This window comes from Phyllostomus hastatus, unplaced genomic scaffold (assembly GCF_019186645.2).
Source record: "Phyllostomus hastatus isolate PE091 unplaced genomic scaffold, TTU_PhHast_1.1 phas_scaffold_21, whole genome shotgun sequence".
Classification (NCBI taxonomy): Eukaryota; Metazoa; Chordata; class Mammalia; order Chiroptera; family Phyllostomidae; genus Phyllostomus; species Phyllostomus hastatus.
The window spans coordinates 14,784,950-14,809,135 of NW_025334017.1; positions in this window are offsets into that span (position 1 = coordinate 14,784,950).

The window sequence follows — 24,186 nt, forward strand, 5'->3', positions numbered from 1 at the left end:
TTCTTTATTTTTTTAAAGTTGCTGATGAGTTTTTAGGATCATGGCTCAGAACTCATCAAAGTAAGAAATGTTCCCTCTGGTTGTCTCTGTTAGGCCTAGATGTAGATCAACTTGTGGGTTCACCAAGATAATCTGTTATTTTCCATGAAAAACTAGAGCATTCTGTTAGGCCAGCAGTGTCCTTCTGCCTCTCTCTCCTCCCTCACTCCAGCCCCAGCCATTGTGTAATTGGGTTTACAAAAAAAGAAAAAAGAGAACATGGAAAAGTTTCTCAACTGCACTAACACATGGGGAACTTGTACCACATCCAGAAATCCAGCAAGTCCTTCGGGAACCTGGCAGACAGATTCTGGCGTCAACAGGGCACCAAGCTCCAGATCCAGCTAAAGGTCTACAAACAATGGAGCTGTCCAAAAGGCTGGGAGGCTCTGATACCTGGACCTGCTACAGATACCACTCAACGTCTGGGCTGGTTCCTATCAGTTGTATCTATAAGCTGTATTTAACAAGGCCACCATTAATGAGGTTCTGCTGTGTGCTCGAGGAAGCCTTTTTTTTTTCCCAATTTAGTTTTACTGGGCTGTGCATCTTAGGATCATTATGCCCTATCCAAGTTGCTAATGGATTGAACTAAAGTAACCCTGAAGAAACAATATAAGTATAGCAAGACCTAATATTTATGGTTTGGACTTAAAAGAAAAAGTTTTAAATAAGTTTCCTTTGAATGCCCTCCCTCTGAAATGACTGACTGATGCTCCTTCCCACTCTTTTCAGGATTCCCCCACCCCAGTTCACATGCTTACTACGGGGTTTGTCATGTCCTAATATGACTCCCGTAATTGGTGAGAGATAGTAGGCATAGGGCCCATCCAGGTAGCCCCTCCTCTAGCCACAGCTGAGTACAAAAATGATGACCAGATCCAACTCTGTTTGGGCTAATCCACTTAGCTTAAGATAGACTTGCAGAGAAGTCCCTCATTTGTGAATGGAACATAGAATACTGGGAACCATTGGTGGCTGTGCTTTATGTCACTTTAAGAAGTTATTTTGTATCAAGAGAAAAATTGATGTTCAGGGAGCAGAAGAGGTTGGGGGACAGCAATGAGAATGGTTTTCGGTCTCCTGTGACCGGCTGCATCTCTAGCCTTCTCTGACCTCCTGTGCTCACCTTCTTGTTTTTGAGGGGTTTTTTTTTGTGGTTAAATACATTTATTTCAGCTAACTGGAGTTTCATGTCTGTTTGCAGTAGGAAAAGTCCTACCGCATATATTCTTTAGTAGCTCTTTGATGGAACAACTTCTTTCAGAATCTATCTGAAATCTCTGTCACCAAAGACAGAGAACTTATTTTTCCAGAGAGTTCTAACAGAAGTTCAGACTTATGGACCTTGGTTGGCTCAGCCTGGGTTATATGGACATCCTGAGAAAACTTCTTTCAGAAGCTACATGACACTATCAGGTAATTACTACTTATTTGACTTTGAAGACAAATTTGAAGTGAAGTGGTCTAGGCAAGAAAAGACAACATTATGAACTTGATGAAGTTTATCATTAAATTCTGTACTCCCTTCAAGGAGTTCACTTTCCTAAGCATTTGACCTAGGCTTACACTATAAAAAAATGATTGAAATTGACTTTTAAGCATATTTTTTTCTGAGGCTATATGTCATCTAAAGTGTCTGATTTAGGGGGAAATAAACAAACCCTAAATCAAATAGGCTTAAGCAAAGAAGTGAATTCATTGTTGTATAAAACTAAAAATTCTAGGGCATACCTAGTAAGAAAAGATTCAGAGTACTCAACCGCCGTCATGAGAATGTGCTTTTCTCCATTTCCCAGACCAATTTTCGACATTTCTTTAACTATGAAGTAGCCTCTCTCTTCCTGATGGCAAGACGGACACAAGTAGCTCTAGGCCAGAAGATCTCAGTAGTTTGTCAGTTTGCCTTCTAAGGGTACATTCGACAATGTGTAGAGACATTTTTGATGGTCACGAATGGGGACCAGGGAGAGGGGAGTGCTGCTAGTGTCTGGCAGGTAAAAGCCAGGGATGCGGCGAAACATCCTGCTCTGCACAGCTCCTCACCCCAACAAAAGTAATTTGGCCCGGCATGTCAATGGTGTTGAGATTAAGAAACTCTACTTGAGGCACTCTATCACCAATGACAGAGAACTTATTTTTCCAGAGATTTCTAATGGAAGTTCAGACTTATGGACCCTGGTTGGCTCAGCCTGGGTTATATGGACATCCCTGAGAAAAGTCACCATGGCCAGAGGCTTGTTGTGTCCTCATAGGGAGGTCTGGGTCCAATACCTCCCTGGGAAAGCAGGGGATAATTTCCACCCAAATCCCATAGATGAGGGTGGAGGCAGGGTAGTTTCCCAGAGGAAAATAAGAATGTTTGTGCCAGAAGAAAGGTAATGGATGAATAATAGTAAAAAACAAGAGCTGTCTACTAGTTGGCAACCAGTGATTCCATCAAACCAATGCGTGTGAACATGTCTACATGAGGGAACTGAAGAAAGATGCTTCAACTATTGTCTTCTTTTTCCTCCTGGTCAGCATGTGGCCTCTGGTGACAGTGTCCCTTTGTTTGTTGGTTAAATTAGAAGAGTGGCACCAGTGGAAGAACTTCAGAGCTAGGAGTGGTAGGTCAGTGGGGTAGAGTTTAAGGGGTGTGTGGTAGTTTGAGGGGCTTCCTAACTGACATTGCCCTCTCTGTCTACACTAAGCTGAGTCAGAACCACTGTGGTGGCTCAGTGTGGTAGGCAGAATTCTGAGATTTAAGATTCTAAGATCCTCAAGATATCCAGCCCTGTTGTACACACCCTGCATAATTCCTATGAATAGGATGGATTTTACTCCCATATTTAGCTTACATTATATGCTCAATTGACCTTAAAATAGGGAGATTATCTGGATGGGCCTAACCTAATCACATGAGTCCTTAAAAAGCAGGGAGTGTTTTTCAGTTGGTGGAAATGAAGTCAGAGATTCAGAGCACAAGGATCTGAAGAACTGTTGCTGGCTTGAAAGCAGAGGGGACCAGGAGGCAAAGGCTGTGTGTGGCCTCTACAAACGGAAAGTGTCCACTGCCTGATAGCCAGCAAAGAAATGAAAATGTCAGTCCTACTGATTGAAGGACGTGGGTTCTGCCAATAACCATGAACTTGGAAGAGAACTCTGAGGCCCAAATGAGAACAGAAACACTGGCCAACACCTTGATTTCACCGCAGTGAGACCCTAAGCAGAGAGTCCAGCCACACCCTGTCTGGACTTCTAAACTAGAGAAATTGTGAGATTATAAATTTTGGTGGTTTAAACAGCTAAGTTTTTGGTAATTTGTTATACAACAATACAAAACAATTATACTGTATTTTGCCATGTATAATGCACACTTCTTTGCCCAATTTTTTGAGGGAAAAATAAGGACACACATTATACATGGGTATAATGATTACATACCATGGGTAAGTAATTACAATAATGGGCATAATAAACCCATGTATAATGTGCACAAAAATGTGGTGTGCATTATATACAGCAAAATACAGTTCTAATGTATTAACTCAAGATTGTTCATTTCCATGGTCACATACTGCTCAAACATGTGACAAAATGGCAGATGTAGCAACTCTGTAAGCAGCAATAAAAGTTGGTAAGGGGCAGATTAATTACATAAAATGTTACTTGATTTAAAAAAACAACACATGGACTTTATATAAGGAAGGACAACAGCTATTTTTTGAGGCTACAAATCCACTAATTGATCATTAGTTGCATCGTTTTAACTCCTTTTTGCCCCCTTGCTTCATTAAACTTCAGCCATAATAAATTAGTCTCAGTTCTCTGGATTCGCCTCGCAGTCTCACACCTTCCTGCTCTGGGGGAAGTTCTTTCCTCTGCCCAAGATGAGATGTTCTTCATCTCTGACTTTACTTAGTGAGTTCTACTTTTCCTTCAAGGTTTGGCTCCAGTGTAATTTTCTCTGTGAGGAATTCCTTCAGTTCTCCAACTCTGCATACAATAAATGTCTTTCATCTCTCTGTGCTTCAAATCTCCTTGGTTGATAAGGATCTTGAGGGCAAGAACTCTGACTTCATTGCTTTGGGTAATGCTCATGGCCCCTGAGCACAGTCTCTGAAACATCATGGGCCTGATGAATAGAAGTCTGCCCCAAGTCCTGACAAGCTGTCCCTGCTGCAGGTCATCGGTTGGAATGACTGGGGTTAAGATTTCTTTTCTTTGTATTAAAAAACATTTTATTCATTTTAAGAGAAAGGGGAAGGGAGGGAGAAAGAGAGGGAGAGAAATACCAGTGTGTGGTTGCCTCTCATGCATCCCTTGCAACCCAGGCACGTGCCCTGGGTTTGAGTGGGAATCAAACCGGGGACCCTTTAGTTCACTGGTTGGTGCTCAGTCCACTGAGCCACACCAGCTGGGGGGTTAAGATTTCTTGATTGGGCTTTGCTTTATCATGTCTCTTGGTAGCAGTAGGTGAAAGAGCTCATGCCCTTGGTCGTTTTGAGGTCTAACAATCCCCACTGATAGCATCCCATGGTTGCTATGGCTCGGATGAGTTGTTGGATCAAGGACTTTTCCCTTGCCTTCACTGACACAGTCAACAAAATCAGTTTTTTTCCTGCAAAAGTTCATAATTCCTGGGCATTAATTTCATCGCAAGGCACACAGTGTGCACAGAACCAACTTGTTGAACAAATAAAACGGCAGAGCACAATTTCATAAAGAATTTCTTATGCTTGCTGTCAACACAATGTCTGTGTTTACATATTTGGAAAGTGTAGTGTATATGCCCCCAGGGACTGTGGGCTCTGAGTAATAGAGCACCTCCCTGAGAAGGGCTGAGAAACCTGTGGGACCCAGATGTTGTTGGTGGGGATCCCAAGCTCTGGGCTGGCTTGCAAGAGGGGATTTACTCTAGTTTGCTTTACCATCTCTTGACCGTGCTTCAGATAGCACTGCTTGTGAGAAGAGACCGATCTCTCATTCTTGGTACTGAAAAGAGTTGTCAGCTTAGGTTGTTTACTGAACTTGGGACTTACCTCAAATATATGAGCGTAATCTAGCATTCCATTTTTTAATCCACAAATCGGTCATTCAATATTTACTTATTGAGTGCCCACTACATGAGTACAACAGGGAGGGCATGTGCAGGTGATAGATAAGAGAGACATGCACATTAGTATAAAAGTGCTATGCAATAGACACAACAGAAGAGAGGTTCCCCAGATTTGAGAGGACATTAGATTTGACTGAGTTGTGGAGGTAAAGGGAAGCCTCTCCGAGGAAGATGCAAAGAAGGAAGGGCATCCCAGGTTGACAGCAGAACGTGCGTGCAGAATCTAGGCAACAGACATAAGGCATCGATCTCAAGATGCCAAAGAAAGGCTGGTGTCCTGGAGTCCAGGGAGTGAGCTGAAGAAGAGGCCAGAGAGCTGGACCTTGTTGCAGGGGTTTGGCTTGGTCTTGGGAGCAATGGAAAGCCTTCAAGTGTTTTAAACAAAGTGACATGATCAGATTTGCACTTTTAGAATACTTTCTCCAACTACAATGTGGAAAATGGATTGGAGGAGACCTGCATAGATACTGTAAAGTAGGTGTCCCCAGTGAGAATGGTGGTGGGTTGAACAAGGGTGATAGTGAGAGACATATATTCAAGGGGAGGGGCTTGAGAAATATTCACATGGAAAGGTACGTTTTCCCAGAGAAAGCTGTAGAGAACCTTTGTGTGGTAGGATCAACTTCTGACCCTTATGTTGAGAACTAAAAAAAATTAATACAAATGGGGGGGAAATACAAAATAAAAATTGTAATTAAAATAATAAATAATAATAAATAAAAATAAGACATTGCACTAGGCAGAATTATCTGAATCCTCAGGCACAAAAACAATCCTATCTCATGTAGCTTGTACTTAGTACTAAAACAAGGCAGGTTTATGAAATGAAGACTTGAATGGGATTCAATGCTTTCTACGAATGTGTGGCCAGAATTTTTAATGTGACTGTTGATATTGTTTCTCATACGGGACTCCTCATTATTTAGGTATTTTTGAGGTGAAATGACCATTTCTCTTCCTGAAAATAAAATCATTCTTGTTGAAGTAAATAATTACAGTCGAGACGAAGGAAGTCATTTGAAGTGGCCTGCTTCAAGTGAAAACTTTCCAAGCCCAACAAGCACTTCTGTCGCTGTGTTTATCCCTGGGACTCTGTTACCACACCATGGAGACACGGGTCTTCTCTGTGTCCCTGTGGCGGAGGTTTAATTAACCATGAAGGTGCTTGATGGTGAGGAATTCTGCTTATTCACGGTGTTTTAACATCTATTAAAAGGAAATACCATGGTTTTCAGGTCTGGTCACGCAGCCGTACGTTTGCATTCAGAAACAGAACTGGGAAGGGGGTGTTCTCCTTAAATAAATAAACGGACTGGAAAAATGCACTGCGGCGGGAGACAGCTGAATGACTGACAGTGGCTGTTCTCGGATCGACCAGAATTACCCAGATTAGAAATAAGTACAGAGATGACAAGTGCTGACTAAATGAGAATATAGACTGCCCCTACCCTAAAAGCAAATATTTTAATCGGGGAGACATTGAAACTGTTTGAAAAACTTGAAATCACAGGCTCAAGTCAGACCACTGGACTGGAATTTCAAAATGTGCAGTGTAGGTTTATCCCCCAGTGAAAAGTTATTTTTCAACAAGAACGCCCCAATGTGGATTAACTACAGGACTGGAACAGAAAAACAGAAAAGCCATATGTGCCTCAACCAACTGTAAAATATAAAAGAAAAACTATAAACACAAAGACTAGATTTCCAGTGCTTTCAACTTCTGAAACCTGTTTGAAGGAGGCGCAATGCCCTGTTTCATATGGTGCCATGTGTTACCTGGTGGTCATTTTTCTCAGCGCTGGCTCCATTTTCAGCTGCGTGAACCAGTAACTTTTGTTTGCAGTCGTCAGTTGGTCTAGACAGACAATTCTTTTGAGATCCATTCTCTTTTGATAGGTTTATCAGATTTCCACCTCCATTTTTTCCTTTATAATTTTCTATACCCTCCTGTCTCTCCTGCTAGCACATGTGAGGTAATGACATTTACTGGCAAAGGTCATTCAATGGCCTAATGTCTCCAACAGCAGCAGAAAGAGCAGGAGAGAAGAGCAGTGTCTAGTGCATTCTGCGTGCCTCCCAAACTTTCTTGTTGGGAATCATTCCTTCTTTCCTTGCTTCCATAAAAATACCATCCCCTACCTCATTCTCAATTTCCTTAAACAATGAATACCAGGGAAGGTCAGGTCATCCAAGAAGCAATGAAATAAAGTAGTCAGGAACACACTGTCGGGATGGTGAGGCACCTTTGTCCATGTCCTAATTTGTCACTGCTAAATGCACCAACTCTAAGCAATTACTAACCTTCTCAAATTTGTTTTCCTACTTGTAAGGGGTAGAGTAATTGTTGTAAGGATCATATAGTTGTAAAGATTACATGAAAACATGCGCGCGCGCACACACACACACACACACACACACAGCTAAAAATGTCCTTGCACAGTGCCCAGCATGTTATAACGAGCCAATAGATGTTAGCTATTCTTACCAAAGCTCAGAGACTCAATCACTTGAACCCCAGGAGGGGGACAGTGGGAGAAAGGCACATATTTTTGTACAGATATTTATTTCCTCCAGAAAGCTTTAGTTTTTACGAGAATAACAACAACACAACAACAACAACATTGAAGAGTTATGTTGATAGAGAGGATTACTTTAAAAAAATTCAAAAGTAAGATGAACTTTAATTAAGTTGTATTCAACCATGGGGATATTTTTGTTTATTTTCAGAGGGGGAGCACTGGGCTTTGGTATCCCTGTCAGGCTGGATGTGTGAGAATTTAAAAATCAATTCCAGAAACCAAAGCAGTAGTGTTCAAGATGCAGCAAGGGCTAGCTTCGAGCCACATGGTCAATGTGAATAATGTAAAGACATAAATCACACCTTATGTTAAGTGGAACAAAACAGAAGAAGCAAGATAAGCTAATAAAAGAATTAAAATCAGTGGCAAATAACCAGTTGACAGCAAGGAGTTCATTTCTGTAGACAGACCACTTAACTCTAAACATGTATACACATTCATATATGATGGCTGGAAATGAGCTTGCGATTTTCCTCCAAAAGTATTTGAGCAGGAAATAAAACCTTTTCCCAGTGGATGAAATAACAGTCGTTTCTGCCAATCTAAGCAAGGCAGATTTAAATTTTATATGTGTCCAACTGCTTGTTCCCCCTCAGCTAATAACCTGCATGCTGGAAACATTTCAAATGAAAGGGAGTTCACAGCCCCATAGCCCGGCTCTGAATATATCTACCATGCATGTAAACAAGTAAACCATTATGTTTCTTATTGAGATAAAAATACAATGATAAGTGGGGACTTTCATAAAACAAAGAGCTTCCTATTGCGAGTGTGGATAATCTTCCAGAAAACCCTGTGTTTTGGCAAATCGCACCAGATTAATCTATTAGGCATCTCCTTTCATTATCAAATTTCCGCTGCCTATCACAGTGGCTGCCTTATCAAGCACCCCTTTTTCAATAGCAGCCCCATTCCTAAGATTTCAGATGCCGGCCTTCCCTGCTCAGAAAACAGGTGTCCCTACTGTTCGCAGGCAGCAAAGGTCCCTGCACAGAAGCCTGGGAAAGGGCAGGGCTATCAGACTCTGTTCTACCTGAAGGAACAGGTAACAGAAAACTGTTGATTCAATGAATAGAACTTAATTGGCACACATTAGCCAGAAGTGAGTGTTTTTTAGAATTAAAATTCCTTAAAAATTTCCCACTGACAAGACAAGCTTAGAAAAGAAAAACACAGAAGATTGTTTTGTAATAATCAAATGGCCAGCTCCAAACAATGGAACTATTCTTTGTGGAATTCCTTTGTAAATATAATGGTCACCCAACTTTACTCTTAAAATCAGGTATTGCGGTTTATGACCACTTCATGCAGTTACCTCTGGGGCTTCAACTGTGAGGCACGTCGTGTATATGCAGGAGGAAACGAATTTCATGGCTCTGCAAAGGGCTAATATTCCAAGTCAATTAGTATGACGTCTCAGGTTGTCTGGTTCTCAGTGTCTCCACTTGCCAGACTGTCTTCTTTTCTTACTTAATAAAACCGGGCATGTGGTTTCTGACCGGATCTTTTGTGTGCTAAGCCAGGGTCACCCACCAACATGGGCCAGTGAAATCCACTGCTAACGAAAAACTCACTTTCACGGTGATGTGCCAAGTATGCACACCGAAGCACCTGGTTGTTTACAGATCATATTTGTAGTATAGATATAGGTCATGCTTATACTGAAATTTACTTGCAAGCCATCATTCAGAGGAAGGCAATCATTTTCCACACTCCACATCAGGATTTCTTTAATTTCTTCTTGTCAAATCAGTATCCAGCTAGTTCTTGTCTTGCTGGTATATCTATGCCCATCTTGCATTCTCCAGCTAGTAGAAAGACTTCATTCTCTGCTCTGAACTTAGCTCTTAAAAAACTTGGCTGCTGTGTGCTTTACTGTAATAAAATAAAGGCATTCAGGAAGGCCACCGTACTGACAACCGGAAGATCCAGTCTGCCTACAGCTCCCCCGCCTGCCAGCAGGACTGCTCAGAGATGGGTGCTGGCTCTGCAGGGTGGGTAGGAAGCAATTGATAAGTGCATGCCTCTGCTTCCGGCCCTCTACAGCACCAGCTTTGTTTCATCTACAGATGATTAAATGGTCTACAGGGCAATTATGAACTGGAGGAAGGAACAGCCAACTCTCTCCAGGTTTCCTCAATCAGCGTGATTGAATTTCTCAAAGGCAGAGAGCAGTAGCAGAAGCAATTTCAATGGCTTTTCCTGGAAAATGTTCGGCAGCTCAGAATTGAAACTTTCATTTAACTACTTGCTGTTTTATTTTATTATGTGCAAATTGTGGCTTAATAGATTTACAGTTGCTATAAACTCTCAACGGTTAGGGTAGCCCAAGTGGCTAGTACTTTTTAAAATGACTGATACAGACCCAAGAAAAGTAATAGTTGCAAATTCTAACCAGAGGTCAAATAAACCCCATTTTACTCAACAGTATGCCAGCGCCCCACACTACTTTGGTCAGGGGGCAGTGTTTTTATCGTCCCTTATAAGTGATAAAAAATACAAGGTATTCTTTTGTGAGGGGGAGGTAATAATGGAAAAAGCACTGGAAAAAAGTTGAAATAATCATTATATCACAACTGAAGGTAAAGTGCTATTACTTACCTTCAATTGTGATATTGAATTAGAAATTTCGCACAGTAGGTAAATATGTAAAGAAGTACAAGGTTTATAAAGTTTTATTTTTAAAAAATCAGTAGATATTGGGACAAATCCTTCTCTTCCCTGAATATAAAATAGCAGTAAAACAAAACACAAAAGTCGTCTTTGTATACCCATTCCCATTCCTGTGGGAGCATCTTCATCATGGGCTCCTACTGATGTGATCACAGGCAGATCAGAATCCCCATGGTTGGTTCACTTAGCTAACATGAATGATGTTTACAGATACGTTGAAATGATCGGTTACCCAAACAGGGTTTTTGAAAATAGCTTCACTAAAACTCAGTAAATCATTTGAACAACTGGTTTATAAAAAGAATCCCTAAGTAGGTATCATTGTGCCTTCCTGGTTCCTGAAGCCATCACTTGCTGCTTGACCTCAGCCTCAGTGCCTTAGGCTTGACTTTGGACCTTTGGGACTCAGGCTTCTCACCTGTTGAATGGGGTTCTATCTCCCTAATTTGGCTCATGCTATTTAAAAAATCCAAGGAAAGTGACATAGTGTTGACAAATATAAAATGGTACACAACCAAAGAGTATATTCATGCAAAAATAACACTTTGTCAAAAATATCCAAGTGAATGAGTTGGACTGATTGGCTAAGCTGATTAGTTGTTTGCCAATCATTAGAACCATCTACAAGGATTGGAATCATGACACTCAAAATGTGGCCAGCAAGGGAAAGGATATAAATAACATAGTGGGATAAAATCTTTTATATCATGACTTAAGTTTCTAAGAAAATCACATCAGATATGGCGTACATTCAGGATCTGGAATGGCATGCAGCCCTTCCAAATGTGAGCAGCCAGTGGGTTCGAGACAGCAACTGAATGCTCTCACCCAGGGGTGGGCTGGTCTGGGCTGTTTCATGACTCAGCAGAAAAAAATGAGTCCTAATTTTACATGACTTGTTGGAAACACACATGAGTCAGTGAATACTGAATAATAAAAATGTAATATGAAACCTTCACCAAGATCATTTCTCTTGGTATCATTTAGACTAAGAGAATCTTTCTGCCTGACATATAATAAAGCCGATGGTCAAATGCTAATCTTAGGAATCTGAGTTTGAGCCACTGATTTAAGTGAAATAACCCTTGAATATTGAACTTGTATATTTCACTTCAGAATAATTTCAATGACAAATTTATTTTTTCCTATGAGTGTTTTCCAAAGGAAATCAACTTACTCTATTAGAGATTGGATTAAGTAATTAGCAAATTATCCAGGCTGCCAACTATCTATTTCAACTTTTAGCAAAATCTGTTCAAGAAGGAAAAGGATGTGAAATTCAAGTTAATTAGATTCCTACCTATTTGAAATTGGTAAAAGGCTTGAAGCAATAGCGGGGAAAAGGAAATGTTACTTAGTATACTTTATGTCAGGGAAAGGATGTGAAGTTGATTTTAATAAATTTAAATTTATTACTATGCTTATCTGAAGAGAGTTGGCATTCTGTAATTCATTTGGAAATAGTTAATAAGATGGATACCTGGCATAACCCAAATGGGGCAATGAGATAATTAAAAATTGGGGGTTAAAATGTGTTAAGGCAAATACCAACATATAGGAAGAGAAATATAAAAATGTTTGCTGGTCCACCACTGTAATTAAAAAATGAAAATTAAAGTTAAAAAACTGATTGCTGAGAACCTTACTTTATCTACAGTTCTTTGAATTGTACTTAAAATTTCCAAGATGTTCTTTGAAAAAATGTACATAAGACACATAAATATTAAAGCCAATGTTTTCTTATGTTTATAAATTTCCCACTTTCCTCAAACTAGTGGAACATATAATTATTCACTGAGTAACATTATTTGGGAAAATTTTATTTATAATATGCCCTTGAAATAACATCTGTTTTGTATAATGTAGATAAGAGAACAGTCTTTAATTCATCCATCCACACAGCCACTTAAAGTGTAAGAACATATAAAGTATAATGTGATTTGCTGCATTTTTGTTGTGAAACACAATATTAAAATGGTCCAGAAGCTCCTGAACATAATTTTGAAATTGCAGAGACTTCTACACTTCATTAACAAACTACAGATGTATAGATAATAGGACTCTTTATTGGAGAACATGTTATTATGCAGCTGTTAGCACAATGCAGTAAAGGAGGCCAGTTGCAAATCTCATCAATAGTTCTCCCATTTTCCACCACTCGAATGAAAAGTGATAATGTATAGATCTCGCAGTCATTAAGAACTTTCTGTTACTCCTTTAGGATTAATTTGCGTTGACCCAGAATTTTGTATTTGCTTAACACAAGCCGTGGGTTACTTTGATGTTATCTGCTTCTATAAACAGTAATATACAGTCCTCTCCTGGGCTAAAACAGCTCTTATTCCAGTGAGAATTGATGGTATTAATCATTCTGAAGTCCAAGAGTGCTGATCATAAATTGTATGCAGGGCCCTCAATTAGTACCTCCCAGGACTCCCATTCATCAGCAATTCCTCTTTTCCACCTGGATGTAAAGTATATAAAGAGTAATTTATCTCAGAACTGGGGCTCTGTGATCTTCTTGACGTCTAGGTGACACGAGAACCATTTTGTCAACAAGTAAATATTTATTCTCCTATCTGTTGAAATGAAGATCTAAAATACCTGCCATTTCTCAAGTCTGATTCCCTCAAGTGGCCAGAATGGAAAATGCATGTCCTGCCTTCAAATTTCATGCATGTGAAATAAGCTGGAACGACAGCAAATAAGGACATCATTTTCAACAATATTAAAAATAAAAGATAGTGACTTTAAATGATGATGAAGACATCAACACAGACTTATTTTTGCCATACATTAAGTCTGAAAATGCTAGCCTACAATTTATGAACTGTCGAGCCTGGAAAAATGTCTAGAGAAAACTATTTTTTTTAAACCTAAACCTGCAAAGATCTGCAAAAATATTTATCTTAAACAAAAATGGACCAAATAACTCAGCTCAAGAGCAACAGAAATCAAAAGAAAATGCAGATAAACTTTGTTACAAAGTCTCCGCTTCACCATCCAAATTAGCTGTCAAATCTGAGAAAGGGCTCAGTATTTATTTTTTAGGAGGAAATACCCTCAGAAACTGTGGGAGAAGAGAGGCAACTAGAAAGGATACAGACTAGATGGAAAACTTTAATGTCAGGAGGTGTTCATGTCTCCACATGACCTCATTTTGTAGCTTTTGGAATTTTCCAGCACATGCGGGAAAGAAGGCAAACTAATACAGACAGACTCAAACTCTTGAACACAGAGATATTTCTGCAACATTTCTGGTATCATCCTAAGCTTAGCTTGGATCTGTGCATTTTAAAGTTCACCATGTTTCACTGTGAACATGTGGTTTTAAAATTTTTGCTGGCCTCTAAACTTATCAGTGCATGAGTTTATTTTACATTAAGCACCTTAAAAGCCCAGTCCTTAAAATGCCAATAGAAACAATGAGAATATAAATAAATCATTGCAATGAGCCAAAAAGATTCAATTTAAGAAGGTAAACCTAAAATATTTTTTGCCAGAATATAAATGGAAAGGCTTAAAAATTTTGGAAACACCATCTTTTTCTTTTTTAGTGAAACTATAAATTCACTTTTTTTAGCATGATAAAAAAAAGGCAAGTGGAAATATGTGGTTTCCCAAATAATTCCACAGACTGTCATTTGACAATCTTTTTTGGAAGATTAATTTAGTTTCTGCAGAGTTCTGCTATCAGAGCTCAACTTTCTTGGTATCACTGTAGTTCCTCATTACACAGGCTAAAGGAATCTTGTTCCCAGGGTAAAGTGTGTCTGAGTTTGCCATTTGTAAATTGCATTGTTCACAGACTTGAACATTGAACTAGTAAGTGAGTCAAGAATGACATGAGTATTCTTGTTCTTGTCTGTGGAGGCACCCTGTTCCCTACAGGTTGTAATCTGGATGATACAGAGAGCCTTTCTCACCAAAGCATCTCCCCGAAACAGGGGCCATGGGTTTGGCTTCCATCATGAGGGATATCTCCATTTGGGTTTTTTCTCTCACACTGCTTTTACAAAGTGTGACTCCTGGGAGGTCCAACACACTCCATTGGTGAACCCCAAGATGCTGAGGTAAGGGACAGAAGGAACCTCCTCATATATGTCTATAGGCTCTTCCTGCCCCAGTCTCCTCTGTCTGCACCCCTGGCTGGGGCCGGGTACTCTCCTGCATGCAGCTAAACATCTCATCTCTTATCTTCTGCCTTTCCCTGCACAGTTGTATAGATCTTCACACACGCGCACACACATACACACAGGGGAACATAAGCTTTTTCTTAGTGAACTGCTCATCACGCCTGGCCCTGTCCCTCTTCTTTGCCAGTTCCTAACTCCTTTGTACACTCTTGTTCTTTCTGTCTGCAGTTCCCTGTCCTGCCTTTATTTCTTGTTAAACTCTGACCCTGTCCTTCAGGACCCAGGTCAAATGACACTTGCTCAATAAAATCTTTCTAGGGCATTCATTTATTATTTATTTATTCAACAAATATGCACTAAGTACCTCCTACATGCCAAGAAGACGATTAGGTGTGGGAGATAGAATGGTAAGCAAAAACAGATCTAGTTAAGGTTTTGAGGAGCTTAAAGTGCAGTGGGAGAGAGAACTATTCATGCAACAATCAATGAAAACCTGTACTTGTGTCAGTGCCACAGAAGAGAGTTTCTCACGGCCTTGATCCCTGTTATGGGATTTGACCTATCAAAGACCTCAGAGGAGACTTTTTTGAAGAGGTAATGCTAGTGCTGAGAGTTGAAGGACGGATTCAGGTTAATAGGTGAGGAGGAGGGGATAAGGTGAGTGTCCCAGGCTGAGGGAGCAGCATGTGAAAGGTTGTGTGGGGGGCACCAGCAGCAAGGGGCAGGGAATAAAAGCAAGCCAGAGCCGAGCGAGGCAATGATTTCTTAACAACATCAAAAGCACACAGAGTAAAAGAAAAATATGTATATTAGACTTCATAAAAATGGAAAAACGTTTGCACTTCAAAAGACACCATCAAGGGAGTGAAAAGATAACACAAGGATGGGAGAAAATATTTTCAAATCGTATATCTGATCAGTGACTTTTATACAGAATACTACAAAGAATTTTTACAACTCCATAATGAAAAGATAGCCCAAGTAAAAATGCACACGTGACTTGATATTTCTCCAAAAAAGATATAAAGTGTCCCAGAACACATGTGAAAATATGTCGCACTTCATTAGGGGAATGCAGATCAAAACCATGAGATACCACTTCACACCAGTGGGATGGCTGTAGCAGGTGTTGACTGGTGACAAGGATGTGAAAAAATGGAAACTTTTATACACTTCTGGCAGAAATGTGTAAAATTCTGGAATTATTAGAAAATATTTTTTCACTAAAAGTTCAATATAGGCTTATCACATAATTTAGCAATTCCACTCCTGGGTACCTACCCAGGAGCAGTGAAAATATATGTCCACACAAAGACTTGTAATGAGTGTTCATAGTAACGTTATTCATGATATCCACCAAATAGAAACAACCTAAATGTCCACCAGCTGAGAGGGATGAGCAAAATGAGGCCTATCCATACAAGAGAATACTATTCTACCATAGAAAGAAATGACATACAGATATATGCATCCAAGCTAAAGAAGGCAGTCACAAAATGATGCATATTATATGATTATATTCAAATGATATATCCAGAAAAGGCAAACATATAAAGATAGAAGGTAGATTAGTGGTTGCCTAGGGCTGGAGTTGGGAATGAGGAATGACTACAAATTACCTTACAGGGTGATGGAAATAGTCTAAACTTACTGTAGATTGTGGTGATTGTTGTATACTAGAGAATTTTGAATTGTATGCTTGAAACAGGTGAAGAGTAATTTTTATGGTATATCAATTATATTTCAATAGAGCTGTTCAGAAAAATCCTAAACCTGAGTGGCCAGAACCCAGAGAGGGCAAGGGGGTTGCAGGGGGGGACACCAGAGCTAGGTCTTATAAGTCACTGTGTTAAGGAGCTTTGTTTTTATCCTTAAAGGAGTGGAAAACTATAGTGGATTTTAATCAGGGGTGAATGATAGCAATGATATTACCAAATTTGTATTTTGAAGAATGCTGTAGTTAATGTATGTGAAATGCTGAGATTTAGAGGTAGGCCAGGTAAATTGCATCTGTGTGTGTGTGTGCATCTGTGTCCTTTTCAAGTCAATGTCCCTAACTCCTATTCACCTGCATTTATTTGCCCATTTATCCTTTCTTCCTGCAGCACCACTGTACGTTCTAGAAGGTAAGAGTGATGTCTTATTTGACTTTACATTCCCAGTACCTAGCACTTGTCTGTCATTTAGCAGACTCTCAACATTTACAAGATGAATGGTGTTGAAAGCAGCACGGAAACACTAGGGAATTCAGCCTCAGGTCTACCGCTGCCTGCTATTTTGATAGGCTGGTAGTCTTCTGTCCCAATAGGTCATTTCACAAATGGAATAGTATTTGATCTCTAGTCAGAAGAAGCCGTATCATTATCATGCTACCCATTTTGTCTTAAAGTCTTTGAGAATCAATATTTTATGTCAAATTAATAAAAACTTATTTAGGATAAGAAATATTTTCTGTGTCCTAATGCAGCTGGGCAAATATTTGACAACAAAATTCTAATGTAGGTATTTCCCAAATTTTGTGTACTTTCAGCTTGAAGTCTTAATAGCCTGCTTCAATAGGTTGAATATGATTTGAGCAACTAAGTACCATATTGGCAAAACTGACTATGCTACCCACTAAACTGAGGTATAAAGATAGATAAACTAATATTGTAGTATTAGAGCGAAGTGTTTTCTAAAGGCATGTGTAATTGTTTGTATACTATAACTCATTTTTAAAGGAAAGAAGGGAACAAAAATGGAAATAAACTTGTATCACAGAATGTGTAAAATCAAAGCCAGATCACAACAGCTCCCGGTATTCAGATAGTCCTGGCTGGTATGGCTCAGTGGATTGAGTGCCGGCCTGCAAACCAATGGGTCGCCGGTTCAATTCCCAGTCAGGGCACATGCCTGGGTTGCAGGCCAGGCCCCCACTGAAATGTGAAAAGATATGTGAGAGGCAACCACACACTGATGTTTCTCTCCCTCTCTTTCTCCCTTCCTTCCTCTCTCTCTAAAAATAAATTAAAATCTTTAAAAAACACAAAAACTGATATTGTAATAACTGTCTATAGTGCCAGGTGGGCCCTTGAATTATCAGAGGAACATGTTGTAACCTACATGACTGTCTAGCCAATGTGCTATGCACCTGAAACTAATACAAAAACAGTGGTAAATGCAAACTATAATTGAAAAATAAAAGAAGAAAGAGAATCCAAACTCAGAGTTATGACCATGAGACCCTGAATGATCCTAAACCAGAAATGGAGACTCTGTTATATAAAGCATTATGAACAAAGGCAAAACCAAAATACCTTCATGAAAATTAATTGGCCAGAACTATTTCCTATCATTCTACATATTTTAGATGAGATAGGGTGCGTTCAGGGTGGTATGGCCATAGACCATTTTATGTATTTTAAAATCTATTTCAAATGGATTTAGTAAAATTGGAAGAAATTGTGCAAAAGAAAATAACTGGCATCAGATGAATCCCCCGGCATATTTCTTTGTATTCTGTGTATTAACTATTTTTGCTAGAACCTCTGTTGAGTCCATACTCCTGAAACTGAAGAACCGGAGTTCAGTGTAGCATGTGGTACCCTGATAAGTCACTGGTTGCCTGTCGTTTTTCTCTACATGAGATTTCTGACCTATTGAGCCCAGACAAAGCCAGAGAGACATTGATTTAATAAAAAGAAAAAAAAAGAAAGAAAGAATTTGTCCAACAACCATCTCAATCAATGTTCTGTTTAATTTTTTTTCAGTCCAAATTGACCAGTTATCTGAATTAACTGATTGTTCTGCATTTGCATCTAGGGAGTAACCGTTAGTGAACTTTCTGATTGGCTGCAATAAGCTGGGCTACAATCTTTATTGTTTAAGGCAATCCAGTATTCTATTTCATATAAGTAGTCTGGCATTTTTAAACCACTTCATTAAATTTTGGAGAACTTTTTCCAATTTGCTTCTCTCATCGAGTTCTACCTACAAGGACTGCCTGATGTTCTAAGGTTTAGATATTTTTGAGTAATTTGAAGGGAAAAAAGGCAAAGGAGGTAAAAAATATGTTTCTTTCATGTTGCGATCACTCAAAAATAAAAGCAGATTTCCCTCAGACTAGACTCCTACCCACAAATCAACTTTGGGAAGCATCAAACAGTAACATAATTTCAAAAGAAAATGTCTTAGAAAATGACATGAGCCATTATGATGGTATTGCTGAACGATTTGGAATCCCTCTATAGCGTGGAGTTTTTATAGAGTCCAGGTGTTGTTTCAGACATTTGAACTTCAGTAATTTAGATTATAGGTAGGATAGAAATAATTTGCATCTTGTTGGTTATGAGTAGTGAATTTTCTTCTCACAGCTGCTCTGGTCTTACATTCTATAAGCCAAGGGGACCATCTCCTCTCTCTATGTATGGTAGCCACCTTTTGGAATAGAATCTGAAATGAGAATATATTGTGCAAAGTTGTATGATGTGGCCCTAAACTTTAATATATCTACTTCGAATGGTATTTAAACTTCAGCTCTATTGTGTATTTTAAATTCAAGTCATAGTTTAAAAGACAGGAAGATTTATGAAGACCCTATATATTGGATTACAAAGACTCAAACATTTTCAATCATCACAAAAGTTCATATTTTAGCCATCTAGAGTAAAAAAAAAATATCCACTAACAGGTGTTGAGAATAGTCCACCCAAACTTGGCAATATTTGAGGCTATTTGAAAAGGCGATTTAAGCACATTCTTCTTTTATTGAATTTATTGGGGTGACATTGGTTAATAAAATTATATAGGTTTCAGGTGTACAATTCTACTATATATCATCTGTATATTGTATTGTGAGTTCACCACCTCAAGTCAGGTCTCCTTCCATCACTATTTAATCCCCCTTTTACCCTCTTCTACCTCCTTCCACCTCCCTGTCCCTCTGGTAATCACCATACTGTTATCTGTGTCTATGAGTATTTTTTTTTCTTAATCCCTTCACCATTTTCACTGAGCCCCCCAACCTCCCTCCCCTCTGACAGCTGTCAGTCTGTTCTCTATGAGTCTGTTTCTTTCTCTTTCTTTTTCTTTCTTTCTTTCTTTCTTTCTTTCTTTCTTTCTTTCTTTCTTTCTTTCTTTCTTTCTTTCTTTCTTCCTTCCTTCCTTCCTTCCTTCCTTCCTTCCTTCCTTCCTTCCTTCCTTCCTTCCTTTCTTTTTCTTTTTGCTTATTTTGTTCATTAGATTCCACATGTGAATGAACACATTCTTGAGTGACTACTTATAGCTGCCATCAGAATTGGTTGTGGGGCAGAAGTGACACAATGGGCCACAAAATCTCCTGGCCTGTGTTTTAAAGCAGACATCACATTAAGGTAACAGCATTAGAACTTTTAGAATCTCATTAGTATCCAGGGAGGGAGTTAAATGGAAGACAGAATGGTAGACACCTCTGAAGCCCAAGACCACCTTCAGCGAGCAGGAGACAGGTATCATGGAGCAGGGTAATGCTTATCAGGATGCAGTCGAGTATCATGGGGGACAGTTTGAAAGATGAATAACCAGTGTCAGCAACTGGAGCAAGGGTACTAAGTCAGCATGCAGAATCAGTGTCGGGGGGCCAACGTCATCAAGGGTGGGAAGATGTCAGAGGAGGGAGAGGCAGCCCTCGCTACTATTCTCTGCCATCTAGCAGTGACATCAGGGCTCTTGGTGGGCATGGCCAGAAGGTCCTGTTCCTCAGAGGTACCCATGACCTGGTCTTTTGGGTCAGGTTGGAGCATGGGCCAAGTGGTCACTCTGCAACGCCAAGACTGTGTGCTTGAGTAGTCCTGTATCTGTGCCCCTCTTGCCATGCACCTCTCTGCCAGACACTGCAATTTCAGGCAGGTAAAAATAAGAGTGTTAAGTAAAAGGTAATGTTTATTGGAAAGATCAATTCAGCAACTTAAAGCGGTGATGAATTAATTTTAACATGTCAGTGGAGAACATGATATAAACTGTGAGGCCGCCTCCTTCCGGATTCCAGGTGGGAAGCTAGGCCAAAGTCTCTACTGTTCTTAGCATCCTAATCTCCATCTTGGAGCTTCTCTTGCCATTCCCCAAGGTCAAAACCAAGAGGAACGTACTGCCCTTGGTCACAATCAGTCACAAGCTGTGTTTGATTGTGCCACATTCAGTCACAATCTGGGTTTCCCCTCCCTTAATCTTCAGTCTCCTCCTGTTAGACTTGGGAAGAGTGAGAAAACAACATTGCATCCAGTATCTCTTCTCTTTGGTTGAAAATAAAGACTTTTCAATATTTAAAGGACATGTTTGGAATTCAGAAAAAAACTTATTCTCAAGAGCCAAGTTCTTACAAATCAGAAGATACTAGGTTTCATACTCAGGTAGCTGCCTACTGTCTCAAATTACCTTCCATGTTTTTTAAATTGCATCCATTCCTCCTTGACGTGATGGATGCTGAAGGTAGAGCACTTCAGAGTTCTAGCACATCTGTCCAGCACATCTGTGGGGGTTATCTGTGTCTTCAATTGCCTGAATTATTTTATAACTCTGCAAGCTGTAGAAAACTGATGGAATGCAAAAAGTGATATTGTAAATAGAAATGCAGCAAATTAATTTTGTCTAGTGGAGATGCAATCGATTAATTTCTATCAATCAGCTTTTCATCTATTAGCAAATTCACTTCAGCATTTGTAATGGCATATATATGTGTGTGAATTTGAATTTTTCTTTGTACCAATTATGACACTTATTTACCTCATTAATTAGTTATAAAAAACTCTGACATATTTTTATTTTATATCTGTATGAGGATCATGATTTTACCTTTTTAAACAACTATTCTTTAATAATTTTAAAATTTTCATTTAACTGATGAGGGGATTGAGGTTTAAACACTAGTATAAATGAGCTTCGACCATCTATGCCCCTCTCCCTGTCCTGGTGTGGGCATGACATTCAGTTTCATCAATGAGATATAGTGGAAATTCTGTTGGGACTAAAAGTCAGACAGTGGTTAGGATAGCTTTTTGTCCTTAATCCTTTCTTTCTGCTTGGGATGCTGGCACAAGATCATGATGACTGGAGGAGCAGCAGCCATTTTAGGATCATAAAGCAAAAAAAAACAACATGCTGAGGACAGTAAGGCAGAAAGGACAGAAAGAGTAGTACCTTGACGATATTATTAAGCTGCTGTACCAAACCTGATGCTGTCCACAGCCCTCCACACCACTGATGGGAACTAACTCAGTGTTTTCATTCCTTCGCTGGTGTTACTTTTCTTGAAAGCACTCCTAATAAGTTTTCATTTTAATTTCCTAACACGTGTCCACTTTTAATTTTTATGGCCAATTTTTCTATAGAGCAAGTATGTTCAATTTCTAGTGTCATGGCTCATATCCTGCTAAGAAAACCATTTTGTACTCTGAATAGATACAGAAAAGCAGTCGGAATGGTAACAAATTTTGCCATTCACTTTCTGTTCAAGGTCAGGCCCAAAGTGAACTTGACACATAAAGGCTCTCCCAGGTAGGCTTCATGCCACTACATTTTTAGGGTTCCTACCTAGGTTGCCCTGGGACTCTAAATAGAGCCCCAGTGACTTAGTATTTATTTCCAAAAGGTTATTAATACAGCCCTGGCCAGTGTGGTTCAGTTGGTTGGAGCATCACTCTGTAACCCAAAAGGTTGTGGGTCTGATCCCTGGTCGGGCGCAATCAATTGAGGTTTCTCTCTCACATTGATGTTCCTCTCTCTCTCTTTCTCCTCACTTCCTCTCTCTCCAAAAGCAATGAAAATTATCCTCAGGTCAGGATAAAAAATAGTTATTAATACAATCTAGTTTATAGACATAATAATCCAATGAACAATAAACACTGTTCACTTCCTTTCAAACGCATTTCCTTTTTTGTCCCATGTGCAGAAATAGATTTTTGTACTTTAAGTTTGTGATTTTTCTTTAATTTTCTGATTGTTTTTGCTTCACAAAATTAAAAATTACATATCAACTTGCTTATCTTTGATGCCTTAATGATATTTTATTTACCTTTATAATATCCTATTACCTTTGGAAATGTATCCATTTAAGTTAAATGTCTCTAACTTAAATTTAGAGACATTTAAGTTACTTCTGGATCTATTTCCACCCTTCTTCTCACACTTAATAAGTTTCTAACTGTTATCCCTTTACCGAAGGCCTTGAGTCTTAAAACAAACAAATCCTCTAGGGCAGTGCTTGATGCTTAGCACACAGTAGGCAGCTAGTAAGCAGATGAACAAGGTATGTTCTTGAGTGCTAAAGTGAAGATAAGTACACTTTTCAATAATAAACATAAACATTTATAGTGGATTTCTCCTTTTTGATTATAGTCAAATACACATTATAGAAAATTTGGTAAATACAGAAAGGTACAAGGATGGAAACCTCAATTACACATAGCATGTATATACTTTAACATTTATTATGGATTTATAGACACTATGGTTGCAAATGCAAAGGAAGACGGCCCCTGGTAGAAAGCTCTGAGCCATGGAGGACAGCAGCGATATTCACATTGAGTCAGGCCTGGGAGTGTCTTTGGGGTTGCACTTCATGCTGTCTGTGCTTGCGCTGGTCTTCCCTGGAAAAGGCAGATGGCTTGTCACACGTGGCTATTTGAACTTAACCACCCATTTCCAGATGTCTTGTTAAATGGTTGTTTTCTAGCTGCAGTCTCTTTGAAGACGCTAGGCAGAAGGGAGAATTGGAGAACAGAAGAGGAAAACTCCACTTAATTCTGATTATTTGGTCCTACTATAATAGGCACATAGTAAGTCTATGCCAGGATGGCAGTGTACAATTTGAGAGATTTAATCACTGATCCTCTTTTCCAGGAGAGTGGATTAGGTAGAGATGAGAAAAACGGTAAGGAAAAAGTGGCTGCATTGTAGCAGGGAACCGAAGCTCTCTTCTGGCTGGCCAGAAAGAGTCTTAGCTGCCAGGACCACATCCATTTTCACAGCTGGCATGTTGGCTGCGCCGTGGAAAGAGGAATTTGTGTTGCCTCCCGGACCAGCAGGCTACCCCACTTACAGAGGTGAAGACTTCATTCCAGAAAAATCAGCAAAGGAAGAAAAGCTTTCTTCCAGTGATCCACTTGGGGCACATTTTTAATTTTTCTCTTTCTATTTTGGACAGAATAGCCAACGTTGAGATCACTAGAATCAATGTGATTTGTCAGAACTCTTCATCTGCTGATTCACCCCCTAGCTCAGCCATCTCTCAGCAATGGGCTAATTCACTTTGACTGAATTTGCACACTCCTATCTGGTGTGATCACAACACAGTTTGGAAAGGGCTCTGAGTTGGAGATTAAGCCCCTCTCCACTGGAGGAGGACACAGAAAATAAGAATTTCATAGTAGGTATTGAGGATCCCATGTGACATGAGTTGCGATGTGATGTATTGCTATTTTCCCTCTCCTGCTCCAAGAACTTTTCCTATGGTGAAACAATGCTGTGATTTTATGATGGTCCTCGGGGAAAAGCAAACTCACTTTAAGAAATATGGGAAAACAATCTCCAAGAAAGAGAAAGCAGCAAAAGACTGTGAGGAAATGTAGTATTTCCAGGAATTTGGAAATGTAACATTTGTATTTGATGTATCACTGAGATTAGAGGCCAATCTTCCGTTTCAAAC